The sequence below is a fragment of the Stomoxys calcitrans genome, chromosome 3, assembly GCF_963082655.1.
Source record: "Stomoxys calcitrans chromosome 3, idStoCalc2.1, whole genome shotgun sequence".
In the NCBI taxonomy this organism is placed as follows: Eukaryota; Metazoa; Arthropoda; class Insecta; order Diptera; family Muscidae; genus Stomoxys; species Stomoxys calcitrans.
In genome coordinates, this window is record NC_081554.1 from 399689 (window position 1) to 425923 (window position 26235).

A 26235-nucleotide genomic window follows, 5' to 3' on the forward strand; every position below is an offset into this window, starting at 1 on the left:
CTATTGGGTAATGTTTATTATTTACCCATTATGTATATGTAACAACATTCTCGAGAAATAACAAGATGCTAGGAATTGACTTTATATCTGTGAAGATTTGACAAAACAACTAGTTGTTATGTGCAAGAAAAATCCATTAAAATAAATTTATTCGCAAAAATTTAGCATAAAGGATTAATGGAAAAATTTTTGAGAAAACATTTACATTTTGTGTGACATTTCAATGAAAATAAATGTGGATTTTTGTAATACATCCAAACAAGAGTTTTATCATGCTTCGTTTTCGGAAGATACTATAGTGTTGCTTTCAGCTTTTCCATTAAGCAACGGATACACTTTAAATATCGCATACTTTGGACCTATAATTTTTGAAGAAATCACGTATTAAAATTTACATGGCATTCGATTAAGATTTAACCTTTCTTGTATTTAATTTAATTGTACTTTTGTTCGTTTTTCTGATATGGTGCGACGAACACAAAATGTTCAACATGATTGCGACCGCCTGAAAGCGAGAAGAAGCCGATGAAAGTCAATTTTAATCACGATGGACCATTATTGTCATTGTTACCAGTGTAATTGGTAGCTTGGGAGAAATTGCTACCTACCTTGAGAGCTGTGTCTTGCAGGTGCCGCATTTCATAATAAAGTCTCTTTGAAGCCTACGCAACTTTACCATGACTTTAGCCACCCCTACCTCATGATTTTAATCGGCCCGACCTCACCAAGAAATTCATGAAACTTTCTCTTTTGTTTCAGTCTTGACTTAATCTCGAGTGATTCGCTCTAAAATAACAATAACAAGTTTCTCTTGTACATGCATATCAACACAAATATGAACATACACATGTGTGTATGTATGTTTATACGGTCGAGTATGCTCATTTGAACAGATTATTCTGCTAATAACTCTGCATAATAACACCAAATAGTCAGGCAGTCATCTCAACATTAGCGTATGTATGTATACAATTTAAAAGTGTATGGATGTTTGTAGTTGAGTGCACATTTAAATATGCGGACGATTGGGTTAGGGGGCCAATTAACTCTCTCGCTCATCTCCTCCCGTCTATCCTCAAACATACAATCATACATCCACCCCCGTTCACTTTGCTCCACAATCTGGGATGCAAGAAATGAAAAGTTGTTTATCTTTTTTCAGGCCAAGTTGGTTTCTCAAGCAACCAAAACTAAAAACAAACCACCAACCTGATTCAACGAAATCGCCGACAAATGATTGCCATCATTAACGCCCTTTTGGGGTGAGCACATTCAAGGCAGAGAGGTGTAACACTCATACACTTTTTTAATAAGTCTTTTTGTTTTTGAACGATCCATGCCCATTTGAAGATTTTATTGTTCGTACCCCAGTTCCTGCCTCTCCACTGCCCCATGTTGTGTACACAACCATTCTATTTTGGACTATGTTTGTTATACAATTTTTGTTACAATTCGACAAAGACATTCACCACACTTTCCTCGTTGCTCACCCACCCACCCTATCACTTACGGAACCACACATGCACAGTTCGTGCGTTTACGCATTCGTTGTATTAGTATTCAAAATAATCATAATTTTTCTTTTTTTTTCAACAAAAATTATTTTACGACGAACTTTTGTTGGTCATTAGAAACACTTCGTCTTTGTCATTGCCACCAACACCCTTGCGATCGCTGTGGCAATTTCGCAATCAATTACATGTGTGCGTGAGTGAGTGTGTTTTGGTAAATCCATTTGAGATTTGGAATTACTGGGACGAAAACTCGCAATGCTGTTATCAGCACAACCAGCAAGCAGCATCAATGTTACGAACTCACGTCATTTATTACCAAATGGAGATTCTCGACGAAAACAGATTTTGAACATTTGCCATTTGCTGTGAAAAGATTAGGGAAGGTTATGGTGGCGGACATTGTTGTTGGTATTTGGTACCACATTCAGAACTTTTAGATGTGTGTGAATGGATGAATGTAAATATTGCGTTTAGAAAATGCCTTACCATGCCATTAAATAGTCCAAAATAGTTTGTAAGGGACCTTAGTAAACAGACCTTTGTGTAGTTCAGGCATCCAATCGTGAAATTGATGTTTTGTCAGCGAGTTTGTAGGTAAAAGAGGTTTAATGAAGCTGGTCAAATATCTGTCGTTTCCATTGCCATTAATTTGGCTTTTTTTGTCGGCAAGGCATTCACGTATCGTTTTTTATGGCAAGCAGTGGGCTTAAGTATGTCCTTCCTGTAGAATGCATTTATCTCCCATTACAAACTCATTTCTTTTTCGACAAATGGTAGGCCTTTGTCCATCTCTTGTCAAATGTGAGTCGTATCTTCCTTCTCTATTGTTTTGAGAGAGCATAATGTTATTTGGTTTCTTTTGTTGAAGGTAATGTAACCTTCAGATATTTTTTTGCGTTAAATATTTGTTGTTGTTGTAGCAGTGTGTTCTATCTTTCTTATGTTTATTTCTGTTGAATATCCAGATCCAGGAACTCTTCGACTAAAGTGGAGTGTGTCCCGAGGGATCTGGACTTATTATTTTTCAAATTTTTATAGCAAAAGTATTAAGAGTTATTATTCCATGGCGTTCTCATAGCTAGTTGGAAATTATTAGGAAGAGCAGTCTTCTTTCTTAGGTGAAAGGTAAGCATTTTTGAATCACCCCATTACAAACTACAATTGATTTTTCTGAATTAACTTCGCAAAAGCAATTTTAACGTTTTGGGAACCTAGGTGAGTTCCAAAACATAACGATTTTGGGTAAAAAAGGAAAACGATCATGTTAATAACATAATAAACATAACATAATGTACCGATAATATAGAAATAGCAATAAAATTAAGGATGAGACTAAATGGTTGATTAACGTACATTTAAAAGAGTCAAATGTATTTGGAATATTTTCTAATTTACTTTGAATTTGTCAATATACAACCTTTGAAGAAAGTTGGCCATTAGTAGAGAACTGAGTATTTCTCTTCATAAACAACACAAGTTCGAAACCCTCTTCAAGGCTACATGGCCACAGACACAGTTCCTTCCTGCATTGCTTGCCTTGCTGTTGGTCGTTTTTTTTCTTTTCCAATTCGCCTTCATGCTATCTACCTACGAGGTACCTATATACATGTAGGCGTGTAAGAGTATTTTTCTTGCAACGAGACAGACAGTCAGTCAGTCATGCCAACGTCTACGTGAGGGCCGTATTGAAAAGCAATGATTTGGACACCCGGCAGGCCACTTCAGCATTCATTTAGGTAGTTTTGGCTATATTTATATACAGTGATGGCCACGTAATTAGGGACACCGTTCCTAATTTCGAAAAGTTTACATTATTTTTCCTTAGTCGTTAAGAATATATTGAAAAACAAGTTGCTGAGTTTAACATAAAAATACAAGGAAGTATTCTGTCTACTTTTTGCCTGGATAGCTAATTAGCGAAACTTGTGTTTTTCATGCATAAACAAAAAAAGGTACATGTTAATATGTTTGGCATGTAAAATAATGGATAACTCATTATCCGTATATATAATAGCTGGTAAAATATAACGAGATATCGACAGGAATATCATCAAATGTTAGCAGTAATACAAATGTCGTTACACACAACCTTCGACATAGCTCAAGAATAGTCACTTACTGGTAATAATAGAAAAAAGTCATCATTATACCCTCGGTATTCAGGTGTAAAAGGTATTATGGTCGGATATAGCATTTCGTAAATATAAGTTTATGACATAATATAAGTTAGCTCATGATATTTACTCACGTTAGCTGAAAGTGCTTAACAATGAAAACAGTGAGCAATTTTATTTTAGCGAGTAAGCAATTTATTTACAAATTGAAAATTGAATCGATACAAATTCCATTAAGAAACTGCGGGAATACTTCTCTCATATGAATGAGTGCTGTCCGATACAAGCATAAGGGACTTCCATTTTATTGGCGAGTCCGAATAGCTAGCCGCATAGCGAAACCACTTAGTAGCACTAGCTATTGGGAGCACTATGAGGGGATAAATACAGGCGAAAAATTTTCTTATGTTCACGTCGGAATTCGAACCGAGGCGTTCAGTGAGTTAATCGTGGCCCCTCATTTTGGCCGCAATTTACTTAATGTGATCAAAATCATTTCAACTTTATTGTCCGCATGAATTACTAACCGGAATGACTGTGATGTTATTAATATAAAAAAATATTTTTTTTTTTATTTGTTTGTCATAAAAATTAAAAAATCAGTTTACTGGTCCGAGATTCGAACTCGAGAGATTTGTAGGGTAAGTTTTAATTGCATTCATATAAAAATTGTCTTCTTCATAGCAACTGAGCGATTGATAAAGAAAAGACGCGAAACTGTTTGAGCCCAAGTAGTTATTTTTTTAGCTACGCTCAATTAAGGTAATTGAAAATTTTGCCAATGAAAATTCCACTAAGAAACAGGTTCATACTTCTCACATATCAATGAGTGCTGTCCGCTTCAAGTTTTAGATCAATGATATGGGGCCTCCTTTTTATATCCGAGTCCGAATGGCGTGCACTAGGAGGGGAAAACCACCACTGAAATTTTTTTTCTAATACTCTCGCTAGGATTTGAACCCAGGCGTTCAAGTTGAAATTCTGATGTGCTGTTCAAAAATGCACAAGGGTTCTTGCTAAATATCTCCCAGATTCGGCAAAAATGTCAGTTGCAAGCCATCCCCCAAATTGAAGAGCACGGAAGGGTTACATAACTAAATATTAGGGTTAACTGGGCCTTAAGAACAAACGGAAACCCAAATTTAAGCTACACAAATTATGCTTTTTTTTACTTTATGCATGAAAAACAAAAGTGTCTCCAATTAGATGTCCAGGCCAAAATTTTACGGAATATTCCCTTACCTCTTTATGCTAAACTCAGCTACTTTTCTTTCTGTATTTTCTTATTTTTATTCTTAATCAAACATGGGATTATTAATGAAAAATGATATTTTTTAAGGTTGGCATATCCGCCTATGACGCTGAACGCCTGAGTTCAAATCCTGGCGAGAACATCATACAAAATTTTTAGCGGTGGTTATCCCCTTCTATAGCTGGCGACATTTATGAGGTACTATGCCATGTAAAAACTTTTCACCATAGAGGTGGTGGCTTGCCGTAGGGTTTCGGCTATAAAAATGGGGTCCCTTATCATTGAGCTTAAACTTGAATCGGACAGAACTGACTGATATGTGAGAAGTTTGGCGCTGATTCTTAATGAAATGTTCATAGACAAATTTGCGTTTGCAATATTTGTATCAATAAAAAGTTTATTTGCGAAATTACACACAGTGTCCCTAATTTTATGGCCACCATTGTACATACATGAGTACCCAGTGCCGTCAAACGTCTATCCTTCCATTTGCTTTTTGTTATGTGGAAGTAGTTATTGTTGTAATTGTTATTGTAATAAAACAACGACCACACCAACGAGTGTATCTCTACCATTATCCGCAGCTCCCATCCATAAATATTTATTTATTTAAACATTTAACATTTTATTACGCCCAAAAGAAAACATGAAACTGATCACTTCCATACCAGTCGCCCACCGTCAACAGCTCCAACGAACGCAATTCAATTGAGTGGTGGATTCAAAAGTGGATGGAAGTCTTACATGCTATCCTTATAAACTATGCATATGCAATGCACAAAGTACATTGGAGTGGATCATGAGAACACCAAATACAAAACTACTTTGAATGGAAAATAAAGAAAAGTATTTCAATTATTGTATAGATTTCAGAGAGTTGACCTCCGTATACATGAAATCGAGTGTTTAAAATATTACAGCGCATGCAAAAATAGAAATGCAGTAGGTTTTATTTAATTACTATGTTAGGTTTCTATGTTGTTTATCTGTTTGTATGGACTTAATATAACAGAAGTGAAAATTATCATTGTCCTTCGCAAAACCTTTTCCAAAATGATTTTACGTACCCCCGTAATTTGCAGATCTAGATATTCTTCGAATTATTTTCAATTCTACAATCCTAAATTCTTCATTACCTGACCTTATATGGAGCGCTCGTGGATTCGATTCCCATCATAGATTTGGTTGTCTTTAGCTACTGTGGTATCACAATGGCCAAAATTGTCTAAGTGAGTCAGGTATCAGACAAGCACCATGTTCTAGCCCAATTTCATAATATGCACTTCTCTCTTGCTCGTTTTTTGGGCTCACTCCCTTAATGTGATTTCCATAGATTTACGTAACAATCACAACCCATTGAAGGCAGGTGGGTGGCTCACAACGTGCTGTGAATAATTTAATTTTCTCCATTGTTGTCTTTTATGCTTTATTCACACCTGATTAGCGAATAAATATTTGATAGAGACAGGCGGTGGTCGTTTATCCCAACCGTGGACACAATAGAAAATAGGTCTAATAAAATGGCAAATATTTCGTTAGCTCATGATGACCTCATTTTAGGTGTGGAATGCTATCATATTTAAAAGAAGACTAACGATCCGTCTTTATAACCTATCAAGCCAATCCATTAGCTTGGTAGGGTAGGCCTTTTTTAAGGCCATTTGTTGGAAAGTCTTTGGATTTTCATTTTTAAGCTACTGAAACTTAAACATTGGCAGATTTTCGTTGTGGTTTGGACTCTTATCTATCATTCTACCAAATAATAATTGCGTCGCAGCCGTTGAATGTTAACGAATAACGGCAGATGTACAAATACCCGTGTTTATCTTGGTGCTGTCATGTAGTGCAATCGTTTATCTCATTCTGATATGGGAATAAAACATGCAGGAGAACAATGAGGAGTGTATAATCTACTCATATAGGTAGTACGTGGTCTTCCTTACAGATCTTTAATAATTTAACATTCTGTGTGCTAGAAAAATTTTAAACCTTACAACAATTAGACTCATATGAATATTACATAAGTGAGGTGTAATCGAGATTAAGTAAAGCCTTTCTCTCTCAAATTTTGTGGGTCATCAAAAATGTATTAATATTGGCCATGAATTGAAAGCAACGGTCCTTTATATTGGTGCAAATTAAAAAAAAAGTCTTGGAAGTCCTAAATAGGTTTCGGAAGAGGAAGATAATCTAAGATCGATTAATTTCCGTTGATCGGTTTGGGATTTCGACTTTCTCTCTCAAATTAAGTAGTTAAAAAATGCATTCATATTGCCCATGAAGTTAAAGCAACAATCCTTTATATTGAGGCAAAGTATTAAAAAAGGGTTTGGAAACCCTATGTTGATGGTAATCTAGCTTTTATGAATTTAACATGCCATTTATCAGTCTGGAAGTTCAACTCCCATTAGAGTCTTAAATGCAAAACATTTTATCGAGTTGATATTTTAAAGTATACATACTACCAAACTACTGCGTTATCCGTTTAGAAATTTAGTTTTTCCGTTAGACTATGAACACCTATATAACACCGAGTAAAAAACAGTGGCTATGGTCAAATCTTCGGATATAATTAGAACAAATTTTTCTAGTTACATACAATTAAGTAAAATTCTATCCCGAACTGTCCCAAATCTTCAACTATTTTAGTAGGGTAGCTTTTGTAAGGTGTTGAAATCCTATGAGTATGTAAATTTGGAGCATCATATGCATTTAAAAGCGACACTAAAAAATTTTTAAACCTCAACACTAGTTAAAATTAATGAAATTGGCAAATATTGAGCTTCCTAAAGCGCTAAACTACTGCGTTATCCGTTTAGAAATTTAGTTTTTCCGTTAGACTATGAACACCTATATAACACCGAGTAAAAAACAGTGGCTATGGTCAAATCTTCGGATATAATTAGAACAAATTTATCTAGTTACATACAATTAAGTAAAATTCTATCCCGAACTGTCCCAAATCTTCAACTATTTTAGTAGGGTAGCTTTTGCAAGGTGTTGAAATCCTATGAGTATGTAAATTTGGAGCATCATATGCATTTAAAAGCGACACTAAAAAATTTTTAAACCTCAACACTAGTTAAAATTAATGAAATTGGCAAATATTGAGCTTCCTAAAGCGTTAAAGATTTATATGCTCGCTACGAGTTCAATAATTTCATAACAGCTACGAAATTATTTTTACAGAGTATTAATTCGCTTAACACTTCCCACAGGTAAAATATGGACTAACGAGCATTGAAAATAAAATATAAAATTATTGAAAAAAATCGCTTTTTCCGAAGCATTCAATTGGAGATTGGCTGACATTTTCTTTATTACATAACCCATTAAGTTCCGCCTGTCTCCCACCCCCATGCTCAGCTGTTTTGAAGTAGATAAATTGAGTATGAAACATTTAAATAAAACATTACCTTTTGTCGCAGCTGAGATTTTCAGAAGAGTTATCGTCAACGATATATGCTTTGCTTATTCCACAGGAATAAATTTAAGTAAATTTACTAACACTACCTGAGTTTTTAGCTGTTTCATCTATACTCATGAAAAGTTAGTTTTATTTGTACAAAGTTAATTTTCTAACCCCTTAGGCATTTTTAATTAAACATGAGTAAAGAACATGAACTAACGTGTATTATGTAATCAACCCATATTTACGATGAGAATTTTTCTGAGTGGATGTATCATTTCAACATTTTACCGGATAAAATATATATATTTGCGTTACTAGCCAAGGTAACAGTCTTCATCGCAGACCTTCTTTGTACAATAGTAAGAAATACCACAATGAAGGCTCTAAAGTTCCTCTAAAGCAGCGCATTTTGTTTCTTTGGTGCAATATACTGGCACCACTGTACCGCCTTCGAAATAATGAAAACTCTAAAATTTATGACGATGGTACTCAGTCAGGTGACAGATGTGTTAAGCAATGAAGTTTTTCGCGGTAGCAAATAAGCCCATTCATATATACACATATACACTCGTAAAATGACAATTATTCCATAATGGCTAAGCCACACAATAATTTTCCTTATTATAATGACTAAGCCATTGTTCAAGTTTATGGATATGGATACATTTGTACCACCATTTCTGTTTGCTTGAAAGCATCGTCATAACAAAATGAATTATTTAAACATATTCCAAATGTGTACGCACTAAAGTTCCATGGAATGCATGGCATGCCTGTGGTTGCATGCCGTAATGTTGAAATCGAAAATACCTTTGCATTTCCGGCCATAAAGCAGACCTTTCAAGACGTGTTGTTGTATGGCAGCCCAATGACAAATGGCTGACGGATTATTGGTCTAGGTAAATATTTGATATCTCATGGGAGCAAAAAAACACTTAACAATCGTTCCAAAATATCAACGAAGCTAATCATTAGAGCTTGCTGTCTAATGACTTGGCTTGCTCCTAACTGTTTAGCGAGAGCTCCGGCGTTCAGTTTAGCATTCAGCAAAACTCAGTGTCGTTTACTCCACATTATAGCAGAAGCAGTATTGTTATTGGTAAAAACTGGCAACGTTTTCCTTTCCAATAATTATGCTTAATTCCATTTAATTACCACAGCCAATGAATCGATGCCAAATCCATGGTGGCTGATTGTTGGTCTTTGCTCTTGACGCTGCTTTAAATCGTAGTGGCATTTCCATCTAACATGCTTGTCCGACTCCATATATAATTGTTGGGGCCGGCCAAGTATGTTGAAGAAACTGTTAACGACCTATTTGGCCCACAGCAAGAAAGGGAATGGCGGTTTGGCGTCGAAAAGAGCCTATTGCCCACATAACCTTTGCGAAATATAAGAAATGAAAAATATTCTCCCAACAAAGTGGTATTTTGGCTAAATGTCGAATTCAAAGTTTAAAATCAAGTTTTGAACCACTTTTAAATCTCTAAAAAACCCCTTGTGCTACTGTGACGTTGTGACTTTGGTCTTGGCCAAGCAAAAACAAGTTTGTTTCCTAAATGGCGAAAAATATGCAAATTTTTTCAAACTTTATGTTTCGCATACCAGATTACAAAGAAGGAGAGAAACAAATTAATAATAATGTGCCGAATATCTTAAAACTGGACTACAGATTGGGATGGCTCAATTTTCAATAGCAGAGTACCACTAACTGGGTCCAATGTCGTGTATTGTGTTTTTTTGACATTTCATTTTAAAATTACAATAACTAATGTGTTCTCAAATATCCAATATGTATCCACAATGCAAATGTTTAATTCAATCATAAAAACTTTTAAATTCGTACTTTTGGATTTGCCAAGAGATCAAAGCGTAGAGTGTACATTTCTGGCATTTTAGATTGTTCGACTATGCTTTCTTGTAGCAAAGTGCCAGAAATAATTCGAACAATAATAAAGAGAGAATACCAATAACAATTCCCCTTCAGCAATACCGAGTGGAGTACAATCAATCATTCACAACACAAAGGACAATTCATAGAGAGATTAATGAGAGTGAGAATATATGAACAAATTCTCTTTGTATCAAATGCCATAGCGTAATAATGAAAACAAATATCTCTCATATAAAAGAGTGGCCAGTCCGAAATGTCGGAAAATGCAGCTCACGAATGCAGCTTGCATTAGTAAAACAGTAAGAGGACATTAATCAACGAATGACCTTTGTAAGGAGGCTTGAAGCAAATCAAATGCCTTGAAGCCTTCCATATTAACATCACATTTAGCGGTCAATACCGAATTGAGGATTTAATTGGAGTATTTAGCTTTAATGTAAAGTCGCTGGGTGCAGTTGTGTGTGGCCACTACAATCACTGCTAAAATCTCATTTTCTTTTCTGCTTTCCAGCATTGTTATTTCAGCTAATGACGGCAATCAGCCCATTGCAAGTCGTTAATGAGCGAATAAATGAAGGCAGTGATGACGGTGGTGTTGGGAGGTGAAACGCATGAAAGGCCTGCTTTGGGCGAACGGTGAAATTCGTCTTTTTTTCTCCCGTTTGGCAGCGGTGATGATGGAGGCAGCAAACAATATCCGATTCAATTCATTGATTGTTTGTTATTTTTGGCTGTACGGAGTACGGGTAGTTTTTATGGTGTTACCAGTTATAAGAGCATGATGCAACAGCTTATGACTCCGCCGGCCAGAAGAAGGGGGAGTGGCAACATTATGTCATTCATTTGGATAGGCACAACAAACATGCGGGGGAATTTCAGATAAATAATCTATTCATTCAGTTTCATTTTTAATTGAACCCTTTCATGGGAAAACGCCAGAGTTGCCACTGCTTAGGGGCAGTGAAGTGAAGGGGTAAAGTTGCTTATCATCATTACCGTGCCAAGCAGGAAGTTGTGCGATATTCTGGGGAAAACTCTAAATCATGCCAAAGTGGGAGAGGCAGAAAAAATAAACAAAAGAAAAGGTTTGCAGAGGTTTCTATGCTTGTTTCACGCTGAGGTTGCAGTTAACTGTGTTGTCGGTGACCCAGAAAACTTTCTTTTCCACACTACCACCCAGACAGAGGAGACGCTGTTTGCCACTTAGTAATTATGACGATAGTGGCGTTGATCACCGCTGAAGCTTTGCCAAGGCGATGATGAAGATTTCTCTGTGCGCTTGGGTGCATATTGCAGGGATAAATAATCCAAACATTATTCACCTCCAACCGCAGCCAACAACACTGGCAACTCATCACAGACATTGGTTGCTATCTCTTCAAAAATCAACATTACCAGCATGTGTCTTTTGGAGGCCCCTTTGTGCATTGATGAACAAGTTCTAGCCGAGATTATGAAACAGTAAGTCTCCCCATGACTCGTTTGCGGGTTTGCGGGTTTACGGCTTTACGACCGAGCGATTTACCTACACTTGTCTTGGCCCACCACCATGGAATAAGTGGTACTAGTTTCTGCTTTGTTTGTTGCACATTTTCGAGTTAAGTCTTGCGCAATTTTCCTGTCATTCTCCTTCTTTCATAGTCGCTGGCAAAATAGTTAGCGATAGGATGGAGGCCAGGTCGATGTATGTATGTGGAGCCTCGTAAGACAAAAAATCTCAAAACTTGTATGCAAACCGAAGAAAAAAAATTGCGAAAAATATTTTGTATTTACATACATGGGGACGGACATACAGATAGACAGACGGAGGAGCAACTGCACACAAAACGACTGACTGATTGGCTGACATCAGCCACCGCAACGGGTTGTTACCGTCAGCATTTGTGACTTTTTACAGTAAAATCTGCTGCTGGGTGCTGCAACTGTTCATGACATACTGAGCAACAACAATTGCCCGACCAGTTTCAAATCCCCAAATCAGCTTTAAGACTTTCAGTTCTTATAAAATGTCCATAGGCTATTTGCCAATTTTGTATTTGTTGTTGGCTGGGAACCACCATGAAAGATGGCCGTTTTGGAAACAAAAGTTTAATCCTGCATTTTTATGTCTCTTTGAATCGTTACATTCCCATAAAGTATTCTATTTTCTCAGTTGATGAAAGATTTTGAAGAACTTTTTCAACTAATTTTAGTTCGGATTGCTTAGGCTGGACACAAATGTGTCCAGTTGGCATCGAACTTGGCTTGCCATTTCGGGGGTCGTGAGTGTGGTGCTCATCAAAAGCTTCATATGTCGCTACGGTCTGCTTCTTTTACCTAACCTATGCAAGAAAAGTAAGTTTTAATATTTTAGGTTGTCTTGAAAAAATTTGATTTTAGAAAAAGCGGAACAGGGCAATGCGAGAATGTTCATGAGAAATTTAGTATTAGTAAAAGTGAGAGAAGTGAGAACATGGAATTAAGTTTAAAAGCTGGTGCCAAATTCAAAGTGCACAGCACTCGTTAATTTTAGAGAAGGCTTCCCCTTGTTTCTTAGTTGGATTTTCTTTGATACCTATGTGAGAATCATAAGCGCCTCAAATCACATTATTATTTAATGCAGAACGTTTCTATATCAACAAATCGAAATTAGATTTGGCCAATTTTTTCTCAGCGTACCACCTGATTGAGAATATCTGCTACAGCCTAAATCACCATTCATTTATTCATTCAACAGAAATGTGGCCGAGATTGGCTTTGCATTTCATAAAAAAAACCATGACAGGAGTGCGCCACAGTTTTAGAAGGTACTGAGAGACGGCATACAACAACAGGCCATACATATTCACATACTCGTTGTTCCCCAAAAGGTCAATTAAATTAAATGGTTCGACTCGGAACATTCCAAACCCGTTTGGTCCATTGCAATCGCTACTATGACTACTGCTAGTCAGCAGGTACATAATGCATACATATGAATGTGGTGTATCAATGCTGCCACTTTTTGCTGCGCGCTGCTGGAAATTGTATTCAAAAATCCAAGTTTAAACGAGTTTTTCATTTTTGCCATTGCAAATACCTGGGCCATGTATGTAGAGACATAGTGTATATAAGTACATCCACACGTACATTTATATGTGGAAATGTACATGCATGTATGAGTACTCACACAGATATCTAGTTTAAAACAGTTTAGTGGGATTGGAGCAATTGGACAATGTTTTGTTTGCTATCGCTGACGGAGGAGCGAATCAAGCAACCGCACAACTATTTGTAAAAGGTGTGCCCTCTGGGGCAACCCACACAATTTTGGTTTTCCGCACTGCAAGCAGCTTGAGCAATGATTCAGTGTAGCATGGCTTGTTCTTCTCTCCCACTTTATATGCAAACGAGATCTGATTGTTGTTGGGTATATCAACTCTTGGAGCAGTGACAGTAGTCGTGGGATTGAGGAAACCCTTCCCAAAACTTGACTTCATTAAGGGCCAAACATACATACATAAGGGCCATATTAAAATTTGAAATTACAGCAAAATTCTATGAAGTTTTGCTTGAAAATATCCTGAGACTACTCAAATTCACATCATGGGCATGATTCTTTAAATTTTGTGCTTTCTGTACGATGGTGTTTTACCAAAATTACGATTGTGTTTTACCAACGGGATTATGTGTGGAACGTTCAAGTTAGCTGTTCCAACAAAATGTTAAGGAAAAGTCTAATTTACGACTTTGTACGAAAGGGGAGACATTCAACACAATTCTATTCATCAGCATAACTCTATATAGAGCAAAACAAAAATGGCCTATAACTAAAGTGATTAAAAAGACTACTGCCACTGAATCTTCTTAAAAGGGAACTTGTTGTATTGATATGCAGTTGCTAATTTACGATTGAGATTATTAAAGCTGATTAGAATATTAACGAACGTGCTTATATAACTTCAACCCAGTGGCCTTCATAGTGACCATGTTTCCGAAGAACGGTGAATGTACCAAGTTAGTTAATATCACCATCCATTGGTATCGATGAATAATTAAATTCATCATCCAATATCTAATCGTTAGAACCAAATCCAAATTAGATTTGAGTGTAATTAAAAATCTTCATAATAAGGTAATTATTACTAAAATTGATCAACTCCCAATGGTTTTGGTTTTTTACCGCCGCTTACAAGACGTTTTACCAGATTTCAGTTCTTAGCTCATTCGCTGACACCCAAACGAAAGAGTATCGACTTTTTGTGCAAACAAGAACAAAAACCAAAAGAGACATGTTCGTAGTTCGCATGTAGGTTTCACTACATATTACGAAAATGTATCTCATCTGTCTGTCACTTCTGGTTTGTTGGTCAACTCTAGCCAGAGTTGTTCTCCACTAATTTGCCTCCGCAAATATGGAAACAAATCACGTTCGAGTCACGTACAGCATGTCTAGCCCATTTAGGTATGGTGGCGCCACTGGTTTGTTTTACTATTTCCCATCATCACTAATATCAGCATGTCTCGGCTCGTGCAGCGTTTGTTTGGTCATTTTTATTGGTGGACCATGCAGATACTTCGAGGACAAATGTTACAAAAAATGGCACCTTGTCACAATCCACCAAAGCGATGTAAGATTTCCTCGAATTGCCCATCAATTACCGAACACCTAGTAGTTGTCTTTAACATTGTTATTTGAAATCACATTCTGTGTGCATGGATATTCAAAAAGATTTTACTTGCAGGATTGATCAAAGAGTGAAAATTTATTTTTGATAGAGTCCCTTAGTGAGAATTGCTTGAAAATGAAATATAAATTCCGAAAAAGTATATTTCTCTTAACGAAAAAATATATTTCTCTTAACGTTAAAAAGGCGGGTTCAAAACCGTGTGTCGAAAAAAAATTTTAGTTGTGTTTATTTCTCCACAAATGCAAATGTGAAGTCTTGTACCACGTCAAACTTCTGTAGAAATAGATGACGCTTATTTGTATGCAAGTTCTTAGAAACAGAAAATCGCATGGACAAAGATTTTCCTAATGAAAATCATTAATTTCATTTAATTCGAAACTTCATGGTAAGCGCCACATTTATAGAAAATTATTAAATTTACTGATAGCGCAGTGCCAAAATGTAGTGGACAGAATGTTTGGACAACTCTGACGACCGAACTGTTTGCATTTGATAAAAGTGTATTGATTTTATTTTATGACCCTTGGGCGACCGACAAAGCGACCTAGTTCATGGATTTTTATGTTATTCCCTTGGGGCGGGGGCAGAAGTTCACCGATAAGCTTCAATCAATAACTCTGTAACATCTCCTCCAAATACGTTGCAAATGTTTTCGGCAATTCAAACGCAGTAGAATGGTGCCATGACTAGTAAATATTTACAGAAGCCCTACATGAGTTATATTTCGTCCAATGCCCAAGATCCGATATGAACGCATATACTGTGTACTTCGATAATAAGTCAAATTAAACTAAACAAAAATATGGAACACAGTACATCATCATGTAATAATGGCATGAAATACTGAGTATCCTCAGTATAACAATACACAAAGAGAAAGACGGGGTGATAGCAAGCGGCACATGTGTTAGCAGTTCCCCTAATTAAAAACTTTTTTTGTAAATAAATTGGGAAATACTCGATGCTAGTGTCTACAATGTAAACCAAATCAATCTCTATAAAAATTTGAATAGTTTTTAAGTTTAAGGGGTGGATGATGAAAATTATTTTTCACAATTTAATATAAATGGCATTTCTTCCTACAAAAAACTTGGGTTGGGGGACTGAGTCGATTGTAACCTATATTTAAATATAAATTAGTTTTTTATACTGTTTTAGGAATTTTGTAACTAAATAACTCATATTGTAAAGATCGGTGAATACTATCATTTGAGTTTTCTTTTCTCGGCCCTCTTAAAATTAGGGTTGAAACAAAAATATGTGTTTTCGTTTTTTTTTAAATGAACTTAAGGGATTACTATGTTGTAAGTACACACTTGTCAATCCATTCCCAGGCATCTGAAGAGGTCTACCCTTGAGCTCAAATTCCATAGACACAAAAGTGTTACTCCTTCAACATCCTAATCCTACTGTAGTCTTATTTTGTATAGAGTTATCTTTTCCCGGGCATTTATCTAGACTTCCTTACAAAAAATCAAAGATCTTTTCTTAAATTATAACAAAGGGGACGTGCAAGGGACAGGTGAAAGAAAAGACACGTTATGATGGCGCAAGGATCATCCATACACTCTACTTAGGAAGAACAATGAATGTAATCCAAGTGGTGTTTGAGTTTTAAACACTTTACAGATGTTTGAATTTGGGAACTTACGCATAACATTCCAAATGCATTTTTCCCTAGGCAATTATAAGAAATGTAAAATCATTAACCCAAAGTGTAGTCTAACATCACTGAAAGCGATCAGTTTTTTATTGTGTAAAGACTGGTGCTATGTTCTTTTTCACCGTTGAAAACACGTGTTTTTCGCAAATACTTGTTTTAAATACAACGAAAATCTGGATGATAGTTCTTTTATTACAATTTTTTCATAGTAATGAGGAAATGTCCTACAGAATGCAATAAGCCTCTAAATCTTGTATCTAAGAAAAGTAATCGCCAAAGCGGACATACGAGGTTTGCCTTTGGACAACCCTCGTGTTGCAACCTGCCAACTGAGAGCTCTATCGCAAAGCTTGGCATTTTTTAGGTTATACGTAGTCAGAACGTTTTGACATACGAGCGCTATTTGTGTTGTTAACAGTAACTTAAAAGATTCATCTCGCCCAAAAAATGGAATTAAATCGTAAACATTTTCGTGCGATTATTTTTTACAACTTTCGACGTCGATTAACTCAACAACAGTGCATCGATGAACTTAATTCAATTTTTGGCGATGAAGCTCTCTCAAGAACCAATGTTTATCGATGGTATAGTGAATTTAACCGAGGTCTTATTTCACTCCAAGACGAATTTCGTGAAGGTCGTCCATAATCAGTTGTTGTTCCAAAAACCATTGATGTTGTGCTCCAACTGATATTGCAAGATCGTCATGTGACCTATCGTGAGATTGAGACAACTTTAGGCATTAGTGGGACCAGCATACATTCAATATTGCATGAACATTTGACCGCCAAAAAAATTTATTCGCGCGGGAATCCACACAATTTGTCAATCGCTCACAAAAAGGCTCATGTCGATTGGTTGAAAGAAATGCTCCAAAAATACGAAACAACAGCATTTTGAGCACTCAAAACATCGAGTTGATGAGTCCTGACTTGGCACCGAATGACTTCTTTTTTTGTTCCCGTTCGCCAAAAATAAAATGAGAAGTCAACGTTTTTCGACTCCTGGAGAAGCGGTTGAGGCGTTCAAAATGCACGTTTTGGAGATACCTCATACAATTGGATACAATTGGTTCAAACGCATGCAAAAGTGTATAGATCTTAGTGGGGAATATTTTGACAAACAATAAGGCGATTTTCGATGATTAAAATTTGTTTTTGAGTTCTCTAATCCCGAAATATAAAAGGCAACCCTCGTAGTATCAGCCTTTAGTTCAAAATTGGAAAATCAAATGTTATATAAAATAATGGTTGTCATAGAGTTGTTTGAACACCCATGCCAGGTACGGTTTAAATTGGCTTACAAGCTAATATTGCTTGGTTTTAACTTCTAAGCTTCTACCAACACCCATGACAAATATGCACAAAATAATCTGGGCTAATACAGCTGCCATGTAACCCGCTCACCCGTTTTAGTGCCGAGTCCGAAGGGCATGGGTCTTTTATCATATAGCTAAAATTCAAATCGGACTGAATCCATTGAAAGCAAGCAGAAGTCTCTCAGCTGTGTTCATGGCATGTTCGCGGGCAAATTTACCATTGAGTTTTGTTTGTCTATCTTTCCCTAGAATTTAAACTATGCTTTCGAAAAGCCATCAAATCATTATAATATTTCTTCGTAGTTCCTCACAACGAAGTCAACTATCAGAGAGATTTGCTAATTGGTTGTTTAAAATTTGGAAAGTTGGTGCTCTAACATACATTAACTCACAAATTGTATATTAATTCGATGGCAGGTTAGAGTAAAACATAGATATCTGGAAATTCGTCATAATTAAGGGTTTAGTATTCTCACTAATTTTGATGAATTCATGAATGATAAGTGTCTATCAGTAATTCAATTAGAAACTTCTTTTGTGATGGATTTTAGGCATTATAATTAAATGAAAAAATTATAATAAAAAAATAGAAAATATCTATAAGCTATAGTAAAAGAAAAAAAAAAAAACAAAATTAGAAACAGTTTTGTAGAAAGTTTGTAATAATAGTTTGTGCTTGTCACTGTCCACAAGAGCTCCCGAAGAGGAGTTGGTAATGTGCGGGGTATACTAGCGCGGTGGTCGCTGTTTCGATTCCTGGTCTCTACCTTGGTAACACAATGGAACACAATTACCGAACCTAATCTTCTTCGCTCATAAATGAATGAATGCCATTATTACCGAACCTAGCTTTCTCGCAGCTCATAAATGCTGCTAAATTTATTTATTCATCTAAGAACCCATGGATTGGTGGTCATCGCTTGATGTCCTTTACTTGCATGCAAACTTGAGGTTTAGTAGTCCTGAGCTCCTTGTTTACAATTTCCCGGAAGCATCGATGTCGATGACAACATTGAAACACAATTAACTAATGACTGCCATTTTCGCAACAATGACATGGAGAGGGAAGGAAGCATTTTGAAATGTGACACCATTTCCGTTGAAGACACTTATGATACATTAATTTCCACTTAGAGATGGTAAAAAGGTTGTTCCAACCGATGGTTTAATGTACATGAATCATAAAGAATATCTAAAAAGGACGAATCGAAATGAACTGCTCAGTTATTTACTACAAAAATGTTCTTTGTTTTCACCCATTAAAAGAAATCCAAAATAAATCCAATTCTTTTCAAAAAATTACGCATAGTGGTTAGCGAAGTTTATTACCTTCTTTTTTCGGAATCCGTCCGTCTATTGGTCTGCCGTATTTAGTTATATCAGACTGTCTGCCATTTCAGATTGAGCACCAGGCTATTGACTCGCAATGTTTTTATGCATTTTTAACTTTGTTGATGGGAGAAAGGAGAAACTATGCGATGGTGCAATTAAACCACAGCGGCCGTTTGCATTGAAGTTAGTTTTTTCTGGTTTTCATTTGTTCGTTTTCGTTTTTATTATTATACAAGCGTCCATTAGGAGGAATGAACTGAAGAAAGTGGATTGATTCGAAGCAGCATGTACAGGTGAAGTGGACTACACAAAAACATTTTTGTATCCGAATCATATGTGAAGCACTGCGTCGTTTAAGGACCTTATATGACGCAAACAAACACTGAAAGAACAATCTATTAAAATCGTATTGTGTTAAAGATGTTAGTTATAGATTAGAAAACGAGATCCCTACAAGTACTAATTTTAAAAGATCAAGACATCATAGTTAGATGTTTGTAAGATGAGCAGTTAATTTCCCATAAAACGTTTTTTCAAACTTTTTCCCTGACTACCCAGCCTGCTGTGCCCCCTGCGAATTAATTCTCCTGTGCCAGAATATTTTACCGTGGAGTATGGTCCCGTGGTGGCTTTGAAGAAACGCCCCTTGAATCTTGCATGAAATATTAATTAGAAAGTCTTTGCTGTTAGGGGGACTCGAGTGTTTAAAAAAGGTGGGAAGAACGGAGGCGACACAAAATACATTGCGAATCTTCCCACAGTTTATGGTGGGAGATATGCCACCACAATGGGTTTTCTTGTCCATGGTAAGCGCTTCATTGTCTTTGCAAGTTAAGACATTAGCATAAGTAGGCAGCGGTAACCATCGGATAATTACGGATTTACTGTCATTCTTCCGCTGAAGCCATTAGCAGTAATAACGTGTGCGTTTGTGTGTCTGCTGTTCGTGTAACTAACTTTTGATTCGGATTGGATCGAGATATTAGGCAATCGCCCTGTCATTTGACTCTGCCTCAAGTAGACACCGACATTAATGGGCCATTTGTCTGTTTGTCTGTCCATTCGCATAGGTTGCGGGTTTTAATAACCGTAAATAACTGCAACATAAGTCTTGGCAGTATTCACATCATTACATGCTGTCACATCATCATTCCGCCATGCAGACAAAGCCAGTTCCAAGTGTCAAATAATGAGTTTGTGGTAATCTGTGCAGTTAATAACCCGCTGGGTTATGTTTTTCCCAAGCGTTTCTTTTTTCGCTGTTTTTCTTGAAAAGCCATCTAGCCAACATCTTGAAATCGCCAATCCCCTACCCTGCCAACGTCTGAGCAACCAAACGCTGGGGCTCATCAAACTTTTTGCGTGTGATGAAATTTGCATAAAACTGCAATTATTGTTGCAAATATGTCTCTGCTCTGGTAGAGCAATGGTGCAACAGACAGGTTTGGTAGAGCAATGGTGCAACAGACAGGTTTGCCTCTTTTCCTTCGATACTCCTTAAGGCGCTTTAACGGCTGTTCTGGTCCGTGTACACTGTAATAGGATCGCAAACGAGTTCTTGACATGACCAGACAGAAGACATTGTGGCTGTCCAAGGCAAATGTTTCCAAAATGTTGGTTATACCTACATACCCAGTGGCGGAGGCATTCTCCTACTTGTGCATTGCCAATGCAGGCTTGTCCTTCTGGTGTGGCCGGATGTTCTTTGTTCCGTTGTTTGCTGCTTACATCAGAAGAAGTTTTATGTCTTCACCTGCTCCTTTTCACTTGTGGCCAACAACATTGCAAAAAGCCACACTAACTTGCACTCATATATCGCCATTCTATCGTTTTCGCTTACGCTCGCTCGTAATACTATCTGAAAGAGACAGCTGCATCCGAATGTTCCAGGACTTAAAAAAAAAGAGTTTTTTCTTTGGCCACCCCTATGAACAGCTGTGGTCGGTCGATGAATCATCCTGGCAAACACTAAAGTTAACCGATGCGATGAGGTCACTTCCGCGAACTTGCCTTTGATTGTAACGAAGACTTTTAGGGGCAAATGAATGCTTCTATATGTTGGTCTCTATTAATTAGGCAGTATAAAGAGAACGTAGAAGATTCATGTCATGGTGGTATGGAAGTGGGGATTCCTACTAGTTACAATGGTCTAGTATTTTTCCATGACTGCTGCTCATCTTTGTGTGGAGCAGGTCGAAAGTTGGGCATTCAAAAATAAATAAAGGGAGTGTTTGGTTATACAACTCATATGTGCGTGTGTGCTTGTGTGTATAGGTTTAAACAGTTTGCTTTTTTTGTGCTTAAAGTCAAAACAGATTTCATAGGGTGGAGATGGGTAAACAATAGTAGTTTTTTTTATAAAACATCAAAATATCAATCATCGACCAGTAAGCTATATGTATTTTTGAACATCTTGAAATTTTTACTTAGTTACTTCGTAATCTTCTTCGTCGGGGATTACAAATGAGCAAAAATCAGTTCATATTTGATTAAAGCTCCATCCAAACCGATCGAGCGATTTGAGATCTTAAGCCCCTGGAGACTCAGTTTTAACTAGTATCGGCTATCGTCAGATCCAAATTTATCTTGTAATAAGATATATAATAATAATAATAATTGTATCTAATTAGATCCAAATGGATCTGCCATATCCAAGTATATATAATAATGTCTGATGTTATAGATAAATATATCTGGTAGAAGATATAACTTTATATATATATATAACTGAATTTGGCTCTTTCATTGTTTTAACGTAGAAATCCTTAAATTGTATTTAAAATTATATAGCTAATAATATATTTACATTAGTAATCCTAAAGTATTTGGCATTTTACTAACAAAGTTTCCAATTCTCAAAAAGTAAGATATTAGTAATTTTTTTAAATTTGATCAATATGTGATTGTTGTTGTTTTATTTTCTAAATCTAATATGGTTACAAATTGTAAAATTTAAAAAATATGTTTAATTATATTTGCACATTCCACCCATTTAAGGTTGTTCATTAGTTCTCTTCCAAAGTTTTTTTTTCCATTAAGCTTTTCAAATTCATTTTGAGATTCAAAAAAAGGAACTGTAGACGTTGCCTGTAAAGGACCCCAGCCCCTGACGTTTCACTCACTGTTTAAAATTTCATCGAAATCGGATTAAAATGCTCCTTTTATGGACTCAATACTCCATTTCGGGGGATCGGTCTATATGGCAGTTGTATCGAAATATGGTCCTGGTCCTGGACCACATTCGACAAAGGAGTTCACTATGGTTCCAATGAGCCAAAAGTAAAAATGGAATTTCCACATATTTTTGATTTATTCCTATAGAAAACACTCAAAAAAATTAAAAAAAAAGGTTTTCATTAAAAATTATAAAAAATTCTCAATTTGGGGTAGGTCAAATTCGAATAGTTCTTTACAAAATTGTTTGCCTTTTACACGCTTTTTTTTGAACATAATAACGTGGTTTCAATATGCTTCAAATTGGATCACAATTTACTAATTTTTGGGTATAAACCGAATACTTTAATAAAAATTTTGTCCGTATTTGTCCAGATGTTTGTTTTTTAACTTGATGTTTCAAAACTTAGACATGTCAGGTAATATTGTATTTTGGTATGATCCTTTTATTTCGTCACTTAAATTAACAACTCGTTTAACTCTTCCACCATAATTACTTGAGTTGCTGGACTGCGAACCTCTTCCAAACTGTTCCGTAAATGAAGAAACCGAAGCAACAGAAGATGAAAGTTATGAGGATTTAGAAGACTTCACATTAGTTCATTTTGGATGAAGTACAAAAATGATGAATACTTAGTATTATAATATATTTTTAGCTTGCTGAATTAACTTGTTGCTGTTTTAAATTTAATATAATTTGTTTTTTTATAATCTGTAAAAAAATACTTATGTATATACATATTTTATTTGTTTGATTCTCAAATGTAATCTCCCTTTTTGATGGTAAGATAAAAAGATTAAATCTATCCAGAACATTTCTGGGAAAAACATTGGGGAAAATTTCTTGTACTTTTCGCCTATATATAATTGCACTTTTTTAAGTTTTGACAACACTGTTTAAAATTTCATCATCATATTGGGATATATATTTTTTAAAAAATTTGTATTTGATTTCAGAGAATTTTAAGCACTCATATTTTCCGGCCTCGATGACACAAGGCGCTTATTGAAAGCCATTAAGGCACAGCTTTATGTAGCAACCCAACCGTTTTTGTGGGTCATTAAATGGGCTCCAATTACACAAGTACACAAAATGAACTTCCATTCTCAGTAACTTGAGACTTCGTACACAGTTACATACTTATGCGAATATATACATATGTATTTAAATATCATACAAACATTATAACAGAAAACCAACAAAAAGCCACACAGACGGCATAGTACGTATCCACATTTTCACTTGTCTGTCTACTTCAACGAGCATATTTTCATTTGCAAACAATTCGTTTTTCATTCAAACCAAAAGAGAAGCAAAAGATGCATTTAACCCAGCATACAAAAGTGCACAAATGTAGTCTCCATATTCAATTTCTTAATTACTTGCAATATCAATTACGACTCTTTGGCCGTGTTCGGTTTCTGCTCCAAAACATTACACTCGGTTGATGTAAACCCGTCCACTTGTTCATCACTATGACCTTGACGACTACTGAATGTCAGGCTAGACTTAAATTCACAAATTATTACTGCACATTCTTAAGGGAATTTTATATGGGGCACATGGGCTGAAATGTCTAGAGCCACATGTTTTTTAGATTTGAAATTGTTTTCAATTTATTTAATCATATCAAAAGCTACATTTCAAAACACATTTCAGAGGAAATTCTTGGCCTCAAACTTATAGTTCCAAACTGCGAAATGCGAGAAGTACAAAAAAATTGCTAAAGGGTCTACATTAAACAAAGTTATTTACAATCAATAATGCTACGTTTTTGGCTACCGTTTTATATGTTGAGGCGAAACGTTACATAGTTACAATAAAAGAAAAATTTCGCAATGAAAGTATTTGGTTTCTCGTATAAATTTCTCGAAAGCTTTAATTTTTGCCTGTATCTAGAAGTAGCTTTGAGATATGATAATGAAATGGGAACTGCTATTTACTTGGTATTAATCAGCCAATTGAACACCACAAAGATGATTTATTTTGTCAAAATTTTTTAGTTCTGTCAAAAAAGATTTTAGCTCGGAAAACATTGCTTTGTTTGAGGGGTTATATCCTATTTACTTTACTTTAATTGGGTATGACAGAATATTTCTTCCACTAGCCGAACGTAGAATAGCGTTCCAAGCGCCTCGATCTTCTGCGCTCATTCTAAAATCTCTGACACCAAGTTTCGCGATGTCTCCCACAACTTGATCTTTCCATCGGGCTTTTGGTCTTCCCGGTTTGCGTGTACCACCGTGTTTGCCTTCAAAATACTTCTTTCCTGGAGCTTCTTCATCCATTCTGACAACATGACCTAGCCAACGCAGCCGTTGTATTTTGATGCGTGTAACTATGCTATCGTCGTCATACAGCTCATACGTCGCCTATATTCTCCGTTAACGCAAACTGGCCCATATATTTCACGAAGAATCTTTCTCTTAAATATTCCAAGCACTGCCTCATCTGCTTTCACAAGTACCCATGCTTCAGAACCATATAACAGCACGGGTAGTATCAGTGTCTTGTAAAGTGTAGTCTTCGTCTGTCGAGAGATGGCCTTGTTTCTAAACTGCTTACTTAGTCCAAAGTAGCATCTGTTTGCCAGTATTATTGTTCGCTTTATCTCAAAACTGGAGTCATTCGTTTCGGTTACGGCGGTGCCGAGGTAAATAAAGTTACTGACTATCTAAAAGTTGTGGTTCCCAACTTTCTCCATGTTCTTTATCTGCTCGGTTGTACAAGGCTTTTTCTGAGTGGAGACCATCCATTTCGTTATATCCTATTTACACTCAAAAAAATAATTCGTTTCACATAAAGGAAATTTTCGCCAAGTAAACTTCTTTTCTGAGAAACGTTGGGCTTTGTTTGCGATAAAAGTACATGTTTTTTTGCGATAAATTCTTGAAAGACTTTTGTGACAAATATAAAGCTTTTTACCCTGAGAACGGTTTCACCGAATAACATGTTCTAAATACCAAGAACATGTTATTCGGGATTTCAAATATTTTTCTTTATTTATAAATCAATTTAACGTTATGCTTATACATTTTTATATTCTTTTTTTTTAATAGAATGTGTGTATTGAAAAGGATGACAAGTTCAAGTTAATGTTGAAACATAATTCAAACTCAATTTTTTACCAATTATATGCAGATCTCAGTTGACAATTTGATACACAATTATATTTAAATCCTTCCATTTTTTCCATTAAGGCTTTGTATTATGATCTGTTGTAGTCGTTATGCCATAAATAAAACAAAAAGTACATACAGCGGTCAAAAAAAGTATTCATCATTCAATGTTTTTTTTTTTTTAAAGTCTACAAAAGACAATTGGAATAAAAACATATTAAACTAATGATGCAGTAGTGCTTGTGTGATATATATGTACACAATTTCATTGTTTTTAAAGAAAAAAATAGTATTTATTGGAACAAAAAGGGCCATTTTACAGCTGAACACAAAAAATTAAACAAAAAAAGTATTCATCATTGCAAAAAAACAAAAAAATAAATAACATAATTTAAAAAAATTAATACTTTGTTGTTCGACCACCGCGTCTTATAACTTCTTTTAAACGGTTTGACATCGATTGGACTAATTTAGCGGTTATATTTTGGTCTATATTAGTCCATTCCTCCATTATCACCTGTTGCATTTGACTCTTGCTCGAAAAATTGCGCGTTCTCAATTTGCGTTCGAGATGTTCCCAAAGATGCTCAATTGGGTTCAAGTCGGGACTTTGAGGAGGAGTTTTAATGACTTTGGGGCAGTTATACAGCATCCACATCTTGGTATTTAAAGCAGAATGTTTGGGGTCATTATCTTGATAATATTGAAAGTTATTACCAAGCCCAAGTTTTACAGCACTATCTTTTAAATTCCTCTTTAAAATGTCAATGTAATACTTATGATCCATTACTCC

The 26235-nt window shown here is 35.8% G+C and overlaps 1 protein-coding gene across 7 annotated transcripts in view; it reads left to right on the plus strand.

Annotated features, from left to right (window-relative positions):
* Nucleotides 1-26235, plus strand: part of LOC106083842 (rap1 GTPase-activating protein 1) — a 125881-nt gene that overhangs the window by 78744 nt on the left and 20902 nt on the right. The window lies entirely within an intron of this gene.